An 11,116-nucleotide genomic window follows, 5' to 3' on the forward strand; every position below is an offset into this window, starting at 1 on the left:
AAGGATTTTGAATATTGCATGAATGTAGTTGATAAAGGAGCAGCAGGATATGAGAGGATTGACTCCAATTTTAAATGAAGTTCTACTATGAAGAAAATGCTATCAAACAGCATAACATGCTACAGAGATCCCTTTTGCTAAGAGTCAATCAGTGCATCAAATTTCATTTTTGTCTTACTTTAAGAAATTTCCACATCCACCCTAATATTCTGCAACCATCACTCTGACAAGACTGCAACCATCAGTATGGATCCCAGACAAGCCACCTGAAAAAAAAAAGGAAAAAAATTATGACTTTCTACATGATCAAGTGGTGGTTGGAATATTTAGTAGTAAACATTAAATTAAATTAATGTATATAGATTATTTTTATGTATAATGCTCTTATATACTTAATTGACTACAATATAATACAAATAAAGTTTTATATGCATTGGAAACCAAAAAATATGTACTTTATTTTGATATTCACTTTACTGCAGTGGTCTGGAATGGAGCCTGTAACATCTCTGAGTTATGACTGTATATTCACAATACAAGCATATGAAAAAGAAGTTATATCAAGAAAATATGTAAATATCCAATATATCAATTAAAAAGAATATCAGCCCACTGAAAAAGAGACATAAGATCTTGATCATATACAATATAACATATATTAATCACCAATAATTACATGCAGAAGAGTTCATTAACATTAGTAATCAAACAAAAGTAAATATGAGGTGCCACTTTGCACAAATTTCAGTGCCCAGTTAAAGAGAGAAGAACAAAACCTCTGCATCAAATATTGGCAAGATTGAGGAGCAAGTGGGAATCTCATACTTAGGTGTTTGGATGTAAAATGTTACAATAAATTCTGAAAGCTGGCATTTTTAAAATAATGTTTAATATACCTTTTAACCTGTGACACAGTAATTCCACTGTTTGATATACAGCAAATGGATTTATTGGGTATGTACACAAAATACTTACATGAGGATTTGGGTAGTGGATTTTTTTGTTTCAAAAAAGCTCCAAATTCAAATGTCAATGAATAGGAGAATGGTGAAAGAATTGCTGTCTATCCAATAGCACAGTATACAGCAAATCAAACACAGCATGGATGAATATTTTCCACAAGCTATGGGATCTCAGTTTAGGAAATACTTTAGTTGGTGCATGTATTGTTATCTGTTATCAAATTGGTATGCATTTCTCATAGCAAAGGAAAAAGAAAATATACCATTCCTTTAGACATGTGGACTAGGAAACATGTCTTTAATTTAAAATCACTTGATTGCTTATTGTGCACCTTCAGAAACATGACATAATTTGCATAACCTTGGTTTAGTTTCAAAATTCAAAAACTAACATCTATTTCATGTGCGCTTATTAATGATATATTTATAACACAGGGCTTACTACCTATTTGTCTTTCAATAACAAATTCTAAGAAAAAATCCTATATAATAACTATATCTTTAATATTTCATTGTAACTGCATTTTCCAGATTTACTAGATTGAGCTGATATAACTTTTTTTAAAATTTTTCCATTATCACTTTAATCCATGAGTCTTAAGTGAATGACTACCTTCACATATGTATATCTCCATGGAATTCTACATATCATATCTATTTTCTTCCTTTCCTTGAATATGTCTCTTACCTTTTAACACTGGGAAATATGTAGGGTGTGCACATTAAGACAATTAAAAAACCTCTCTGATGATTAGGGGATAATCAATGAATTACATGCCACTTCCTCAGGGAATATTACAAAAGAGAAGGGAAACCATAAATTCTTCCTACCAAAGTTAAACATGCATAATTTGTGAGAAGAAAACAAATTCTTCATTAAAGGGGTTTAAAAAGACTTATCTTTCCCTGTGATGATCACTTTTTCTTGGTAATTTCCTGTGATTCTGGGATTCTGACTGCAGACACTTATGTGGTTACTGACAGCTGATTTCTTCATGAACATCATTAATATTCATTATCTCTTTGTTAACTTGGGCTCATGCATAACAAAATAGTGCTCCTAAAGTATTAAATCCTGTGAACTGCTCATATGTCACAGATTTGGCTCATGTGAATGACAGTAGGAATTTGGATGCTGCAAATGCAGATGAAATTAGAAAAATCTGAGATTTCATCAATGATATCATCTAATTGAAATTATTAAGGTTAAAAATGACAGATATAATTAAAGACACAGTTTCATTTGAATGTCATTATCTGAGATACAACTCAAATATTTTGGATGAAGAGTGTCCTATGTAATATTTGATAAATAACAAATATTCTTTTAGTGAAAGTATGTACCATACAATATTTGATAAACTGGAAATACATTTCAGAAAAGCATATCTCATGAAAGCCACCAAGGTTCTGGTTTTGGTTTTGTTTGTAATTTACCACTGGACATGGTCTTTCACAATAGGCATTACAAACTGCTTGAGTAGAATGACAAATAGTATGCTTTTTAAGAGTTATAGAGTTATAGAACATCCGTGAACCCAAAATAATTTCTACTCACACAAGTATATCTAAAAATTGAAAAATCAGTCATTCCTTTGCATACCTCTGTACACATTGTTCTCCCAGAGTTAATCTTAAATTAAGGGAATAAAATGTACACATTAAGGTGTTAATTAACAGGTGTAGCATATTCTTTTCCATATCAAAGGAATGGGCAGGTTGTAAGAATCCAGACGTTAAAAAGAGAGATAGTAACTGAGAATTAAAATGGAGATTCAATAAATACTAGAACATTTCTTAGAAAAAGAAATGAAGACATCAAAGTGTTATGATAGGTATTCAAATACTGAACTGCCTTGTGCAATCTAGTGAATATCCTATTGTAAAGTAAAACCCCAAGATATCAGGCCCTGGGAAAGGGCAAGTTTCTGATAAGTTTAATAAATGGAGACACACTTATAGTTCATATATATATATATGAAAGACTGATGGATCTGGAGAGGAGAATGAGGCTCAAAAAAGAACAGAGGAAAACTTATTCAGGAAGAAAGGTGATTCCCAATTTCAAGAATTGTCCTGTCCACAAGATGGTGGATCATGCTTGCATAAAAGATGCCAAACATTGCAGATTCATAGATTTTCTGCTCTGCTGAAAATTTTACTGCACAGCAGTGAAAAATCATCCTTACTTGACAACTGGCAAATGGTGGTGACTCTAGACTGTCATTGCTCCAACCTTTAGGGCCTCAGTTACTGTTGTGAATGCTAATTCTGGAGATTTCACTACATTATAATAATTTTACCTTGCATTTTGTGACACTGGTAAACTTAAACTCTATTGTCTTGTCCAATTGAAAAATCATGCTTGTGCAAACATAGATATTCATTGTGGGGACACTGAATGTGAGAGGAGTTTAAAAGGGAATGCATATGGATTAGGCTAAAGTTGCTTCACTAGCTTCAATAAATTTTGATTATTTACTGATTTTCCTTGTTAAATGGTATGAAAGGAAGATAGAAGGATTTGCCATTAAACTATTTGAAAATCACAGTGTTATACTCTACAACATTTTTCATTTTAAAGTTGTAGAAATAAATTGATAGCTTATGATATGATATCATAAATACACAGATAAGTATTTGAAATGTTTTGTAGAACATATTTCACAGTGTTATATGAGATGCAATAGGTATAATAAATTAGTCACATATTTTAATGTTGACTTAAATCATAGATTTTTAGCAAGCATGGGTCTATAGCTTATGGGCCTGGAAGCTTATTCAAATCATGGAATATCTATTAAAAAGCTATAATATTATAAGTACAAATTTGGGCATAAATGTGAATATTTATTTCAAAGGAGAAATAAAAGCAAATTTCAGATATGAAGAAACAATTATAGTCTCATAATTAATAAAATCTTTAAATATTTGTATTACACTACAGACAACTCAGTCTATTAGGTAATGAGTGTTTTATAAGCCAATTCACAAAAGAACAAACATATGTCATTTAAGGAAACATGTCATTGATTTTAACAATATAGATACAATCACAAAACCTCATATGAATTATTATGAACTCAATTCCCACTTAATTGGACACCAGAAATGCCTCCAGACATGACAGTGCAAACTTACATTGGAAAAGTGCAATGGAGCAGAAGACAGAATGTAAAGTATTCTGGTTTGCTAATGCTGTCATTCTGCAAAATATCAGAAATGGATTAGCTTTTATAAAGGGGGTTTATCTGGTTACAAAGTTATAGTCTTAAGGCCATAAAAGTGTCTAAGCTAAGGCATCAAAAATAGGGTAACTTCATAGAAGAATGGCCAATGGCATCTGGAACACCTCTGTTGTCTGGGAAGGCATGTGGCTAGTGTCTTCTTCCTTTGCTCCCGGGTTGTGTTTCTAAATGGTGTTCTCACAGGATGTTTCTCTCTAGGCATATAGGGGTATTCTCTTAGTTTTTCTTAGGCAAACTCTGGAGGAGAAAAAGTCTACTTTCAGTTACCATCTTCAAATTGTCTCTCTTGACTGTAGCAGCAAGCTCTTTTTGTCTGAGTTTATATAGTGCTCCAGTAATCTAATCAAGACCTATGCTAAATGGGTGGGGCCACACCTCCATGGAAACAATCTAATCAATGGTATTACCCACAGTTGGGTGGGTCACATCTCCTTGGAGAACATCCAATCCAAAGATTCCAACCTAATCAACACTAATACAGTTACCCCCCATGAGATTGCATCAAAGACTATGGGATTTTGGGGGATGTAATACATCCAAACCAGCACATGAAGAGAAGGTGGTTTTCACTAATCATGGATATGGTCATGAGGTTTTAACAATATATACAGAGACCAATCACTGTATAACCAAACATCCATTCTGCAGCCCATAGATCAAAGAGTCATTTTATTTTCAAGTTTTATTAAGAAATAACTTTCATGAGGATATAACTGCCATAGATTGTGACTGCTCTGATGGGTCTGGCCAAAGTAAATTAAAAACTTTCTGGAAAGGATTCACCATTCTAGATATCATGAAGAATATTTGTGATTCATGAGAAGAGATCAAAATGTCAACATTAACAGGAGTTTGGAAAAAGTTGATTCCAAACTCATGGTGGCATTGAGGGGTCAAGACTTCAGTGAAGGATTTAACTATGGATATGATGGAAATAAGAGAACTAGAGTTAGGATTGTAGCCTGGAGATTTGACTGAGTTGCTAAAATCTTAGGCAAAAATTTAATGGATGATGAATTGTTTCTTATGGATGGATGAGCAATAAGAAAGTAGTTTCTTGAGATGGAATCTGCAACTGGTCAAGATACTGAGAACATTGTTGAAACAGCAACAAAGGATTTGGAATGGTACATGATCTTATTTGATAAAGCAGCAGTAGAGTTTGTGAAGATCACTCCAATTTTAAGAGGAGTTCCACTGTGAATAAAATGTTATCAAATATCATCACATTTTACAGAGAAACATTTTGTGAGAACTCAATCAGTGCATGAAACTTTAATGTTACTGCATTTAAGAAATTCCCACATCCACCCCAATGTTCAGCAATAACCATCCTGATTGGCCAGCAGTCATTAATATAAGGACATACAGGTCCCTTGCAAAAAATTTATTACCCCTGAAGGCTCAGATGATGGTTAACCTTTCAAACAATAAACTACTTTAATGTACATAAATTGATTTTTGGATAGAATGCTCTTACACAACTTAATGTACTATACAGTAGTGTAAATATAAGTTTTAAAGTCATTAGAAAACCAAAAAATATCATGTGACTCACTGTATTGAAATATTTGCTTTATTGTGGTTGTCTAGAATGGAATCCATAATATTTCCAAGATATGCTTATATATTCACACTTTAAACATATGAAAAGAGAAGTTATATGAAGAATATATGTAAATATACAAAAATTAAGTTAAAAAGAAAATCAGCCCAATTAAAAATAGACAGAAGATTTAGACCCATTAAAATAAAAGGTATGCTAATCAACAATAATTACATGCAAAAGCATTCATTAACACTAGTCTCCAGGCAATTGTATGTACAATCACAATGTGCTACCAATTTACACCAATTTCAATGTTTAATTAGAGAAAAATAAAACAAAGCCTCTCTGAATCAAAAATTGGTGACAGTAAGGAGCAAGTTTGACTCTCACACTTAAATGCTGGGATGTTAAATGTTACAATAAATTTTGAAAGCTGGCAGTTTTTTTATAAAGTTTTATATACCTATAACCTTGACTCTGTAATTCCATTGTTTGATATAAAATAAAGAGAAATTAGTAAACATTTAAACAAATATACTTATATGAGTATGATAGTGTATTTTTTTTTCAGAAAAGCTCCAAATACAAATGTCCATTGGGAGGTATATTTATCCAACAAAATAGTATAAAGCAAATCAAACACAACATGGTTGAACATTATTTATAAGGAATGGGATCTCAGTTTAGAAGTACTATAGTTGGAGCATTTATTGTCATTATGTTGTTACGTGTTTTTCATGTTAAAGGAAAAGGAACATATACCACTCATTAGACATGTGGACTAGGGAGGATCTGGCTTTAATTTAAATTCCATTGGTTGTTTATTATGTGACTTCAGAAAAATGACATAACTTACCTGATCTTGGTTAACACTGAATTGTGAATAGTAATATCAATTTCACTCATGTGCATTAATTTATAACACAGTAATTTATAACACAGAACCCACTACTCACTTGTGATTAAACGACAAAGTCTAAGAGAAAATTCTATTTAATAATTATATCATTTAATATTTCATCATGAATTTAATTTTTCCAGTTTTACTCTACTTACCAGACATATTTTTTTTCCATCACCACTTTAGTCCTCGACTCTAAGTGAATTACTACTTTACATATATAGGTTTCCATGGAAATGTATAAATTATTTATGTTTTGTTCCTTCTCTTGAAATCCACTTTCATTTTCTCACTGGGGAACATTTACAGATTCACAGATAGCATGCACATTAAGACAATTTTTTAAAAAAATCTCTCTGATGAGTTCAGGATAGTCAATGAATTACACACTACTTCCTCAAGGAACATGACAAAAGGGGAGGGAATCCATAAATTCTTCCTACTGAAGGAAAAGAAGCATAATTTGAGAGAAGAAAATTGACTCTACATTAAATGTTGATAAGAATGGTCTTTGATTCTGATGATCACTTGGATCTTGGAATTTCCTCTTACCCATTGCTTCTGACTATAGATATTCCACTGATTACTGACAACTGATTTGCTCAATTCCATCAAAGATATTCATTATCTCCTTTGTTACCTGGGAATGCCTGGGAGTAGGATAGTACTTCTAAAGCACTAAATCCTATGAACTGATCTTATGGCACAGATCAATTTGATTTATATTTACTGATTCTGGCATGTTGGATACTGTAAGTGAAGATGAAGTTAGAGAAATATGAAAATTTCATCACTGATCTCATTGAATATAGTCCATTAAGGTAAATTTTTGGATAAAATAAAGGACACCCATTTTCATTTGAATTTCAGATAAGCAGCAAATATTTTTAGTGTATATCCCAAGTAATATTTTATTAATAACAAATATTCTTTTAGTACAAGTATGTCCCATGCAGTATTTGATAAACTGGGACTGTGTTTCATATAAGCATTACTCATGAAAAATTAAAGGTTTTGTTGCTGTTTTTGATTGGTGTGAGTTTTATCTACTGGGTAATTTACTATTGGGTCTGATCTTTCAGAATAGGCATTGCAAACTGATTGAGTAGACTGCTAAGTATATAGTATGTTTTTTATAATTTATGGAGTTAAAGAAAACCCCTAAAACAAAAATTATTTCTAACTCATATCACTATATTTAAAGATTGAAATATCAATCATGTCTTTGCATACCTCTGTATCCTTTGTGCTCCCATAGTTTCTACTAAATAATGGTATTAAAATGAACACATTAAGCAGTGAAATAACTGATATGGCATATTCTTTTCCATACCAAAGGAATGGACATTATGGAAGAACCCAGATGTCTTAAAAGTGAGATAGTAACTGAGAATGAAAATGGACACAGACTAATAAATACTAGAATAATTCTTAGCAAAATACTGAAGACATTAATGTTTTGTAATAAGTATTGGAATATTGAACTCCTTTCTTCAATCCAGTACATCTCCTCTTGTACAGTAAAGTCCTAAGAGAGAAGATACCTGGAAAAAGCAAGATTCAGATAAAGTTTCCAAATGGAATAGGCTTAGAATTTGTATCCTTGCAAGGAGGAAGGACCTGGAGGGGAGAATAAGGCTCATTACAGAACAGAGAAAATCTCATGTAGGAAGAAGGGATGGAGGTGGCCCCCAATATCAAGAATTGCCATGGCTCCCAGAGTTCCTAGATTTGCTGACCCTCTCTTGAAAGATCTATCCATCACAGCACTGAAAATCTTATTTGACAACTGCCAAATAGTGGTGATCCTGGCTGCAATTGCTCCAATCTTTATGGCCTCCATAAAAGTTGTGCATGCTAAGTCTGGATTTCCATTATATTATAGTAATTCTACTCTGCATTTTATATGACTTGATATTTTAAACTCTATATATATGTTCAATTAACAAATCTTGCAATCAGAAACCTAGATTATTTTTGAGGGGACACTGAATGTGAGAGGCTTTTAGAAGGGAATCAAACTGGACATGGTTAAAGGTGCTACCTTTGCTTCAATCAGATCAGCTTCAATTTTAACTATTTACTGATTTTTATTATAAAGCTTTGTTAAATGAATACAGCAGGATTTTAATGGAAATATTTGAAACTCATAGTGAGATACTCTATAAATTCTTCATTCTAAAGTTCTAGTAATATATTTCGAGCTTCCAAAATATGATGTACTAAATTCTCAAATAATTTAAATATCTCATAGATATCATCATTTTCACAGTACTATATGAGACAAAATGGGCATAATTATTCAGAAAAGTTAATATTGATATGAACCATAATTTTTTGCAAGCATGGGTCTAACTCTTTTCGGCCTAGAATCTCAAAGTACAAATTTGGACAGTAATATGAAAGCTTACTTCAAAAGGAAAACAAATAAAAACAAATTTCAGATATGAAGAAACTATAAAGGTAACATGATTAGTAAAATCCTTAAATAATATTTGTATTGATTAGATTAGAAAACAACTCAACTTAATGAGTAGCAGGAGTGTTTTAGAATCCTTTCCACACCAGGAAAAGTACATGTCATTTAATGAAATATGTCATTGTTTTCAATCATCTACATTCACTCACTAAACCTCAAGTGAATTATTATTACTTTGACCCTGGAAATACCTCTAGAGAGAAGAGTGCAACTTTACATTGGAGAAGTGCAATGAAGCAGAAGACAGAATGGAAAGAGAAGGTGGAATTCACTGATAATGATTATGGTCATCATGTTTTCACATCACATACAGAGGCCAAGCACTGTGTGATAATATTATTAAGGCCAAGTCTAAAGCATTTGTCATGTCCTAAAACTTAAGTTTCATTAGCTTCATGTTAACTGTGAATCTTTCATACATAATATCAAAATGCCACAACAAATCTCATGCAAATATTCAAGTACACTAAAGAAAAACTGTGATTTCATTGTATAGATAAAGAGTTCAATATTTCCACAATTGTGATATCCATGGATATGCACCAAATAGTGTAGGCTCCATTTAGAATTTAATCAATGTTGTATCGGTGCAAATCGTGTTTCATATGGATCCCTCAATTTGGGGAAAAATTATTTTACATTCAAAATCAGATGTGTTGATTATTTTTTATCCATGAAGAAATATTCTCCATTTGGTCTAAAGATATTAAGATTATATAATGCTACATGAAAACAAATAATGATGCTTCTGTTTCTTCCCAGAAGAGATGACTGGATAAAATGGGCCAACAGAACCTGACAAGGCTGACTGAATTCATAGTGCTGGGAGTCACAAGTCACCTAGAGCTGCAGGGTCCCCTTTTGGGCATTTAACTCATAATCCACATGGTCACAGTCGTGGGCAATCTGGGTATGATCATCCCGAGCAATGTGGACTCTCACCTCCACACACCTATATATTTCTTTATCAGACACCTGGCTTTCATTGTTCTGGGCAATTCTACTGTCATTTGTCCCAAGATGCTGGCAAATTCTGTTGTGGAGCAAAATACCATTTCCTATTATGCCTGTGCCACACAGCTGACCTTTTTCCTTTTGTTCATTATCGGTAAATTTTTCATGTCAGCAGCCATGGCCTATCACTGCTATGTGGCCATCTGTAACCCTCTGCTCTACAGTGTTATCATGTCCCAGAGACTTTGCCATGTGCTTGTGGGTTTCCCTTACCTTTACAGCACCTTTGTGTCTCTGATGTTCACCATTAAGATTTTTACATTGACCTTCTGTGGTTCTAATATCATCAGTCATTTTTACAGTGATGTTATCCCTTTTTTACCCATGCTGTGCTCAAATGCAAGAGAAAGAGAATTTTTGACTATAACATTTTCAGCATTTAATATGATTTTCTCCCTCCTTGTGGTTCTAGTATCCTATGTGCTCATCTTGATTACCGTATATTAAATGCATACCCCTGAAGGTAGGAAAAAACATTCTCCACATGTGCTTCTCATCTGACAGTGCTAGTGGTTTTCTATGGGACTCTACTATTTATGTATGTGCAGCCTAAATCTGGTCACTTCCTTGATTCTGATAAAATGTCCTCTTTGTTTTACACTTTAATTATCCCCATGTTTAATCCCTTGATCTATAGCTTAAGGAACAAAGAGGTAAAAAAACGCCTTCCAAATGGTCTTTAAAAATGTATGCAAAATTTCCATTTGATATTCATCATAGAATATTTTCCTAATGAAGTATAGCAAATGCAAATGTACCTAAAAAATTTTTAACAGATATAATTTCATTAACTTGGACTACAAAACAAAACCTAATTATAAGGAATAGTTAGATCATTTTCCTTATACTCAGAAACTAATCCTCACAAGTTATATAATTAAATATCACTTCATCCCAACTGTTTTATTCTGGGTTCTCCAGAGAAATAGACTTACGGGAGATTTATATTACTGTAAAATTATT

General features: G+C 32.5%; 1 pseudogene; it reads left to right on the forward strand.

The window, feature by feature from the left end:
- Nucleotides 1–9,919: 9,919 nt before the first annotated feature.
- LOC119525706 lies at nucleotides 9,920–10,861 on the forward strand (annotated as a pseudogene).
- Nucleotides 10,862–11,116: the final 255 nt, after the last annotated feature.

The sequence above is a fragment of the Choloepus didactylus genome (genome assembly GCF_015220235.1).
Source record: "Choloepus didactylus isolate mChoDid1 chromosome 26 unlocalized genomic scaffold, mChoDid1.pri SUPER_26_unloc1, whole genome shotgun sequence".
In the NCBI taxonomy this organism is placed as follows: domain Eukaryota; kingdom Metazoa; phylum Chordata; class Mammalia; order Pilosa; family Megalonychidae; genus Choloepus; species Choloepus didactylus.